Source organism: Etheostoma spectabile, chromosome 12, assembly GCF_008692095.1.
Source record: "Etheostoma spectabile isolate EspeVRDwgs_2016 chromosome 12, UIUC_Espe_1.0, whole genome shotgun sequence".
Classification (NCBI taxonomy): domain Eukaryota; kingdom Metazoa; phylum Chordata; class Actinopteri; order Perciformes; family Percidae; genus Etheostoma; species Etheostoma spectabile.
Window position 1 is genome coordinate 26,574,954 of NC_045744.1, and position 227 is coordinate 26,575,180.

The following is a 227-nucleotide window of genomic DNA, read 5'->3' on the forward strand; positions in this document are numbered from 1 at the left end:
TCACTTTTCAAACCTCAGGCATTTGCCGCAAAGAGTACTTAGCTAGCTGACACCGTTACGCCGTGTCAGAGGACTACTACGGATATCATCCCGCGGGCCGCAATTGGCCCCCGGGCCGCGAGTTTGAGACCCATGTGCTAGAGGCTACCAAATTTGGGCTAGGCCAAACATTGTCTCCGGGATGGCATGCACTCGTACCCCCCTATGGAACGGTTTATGGATATGTC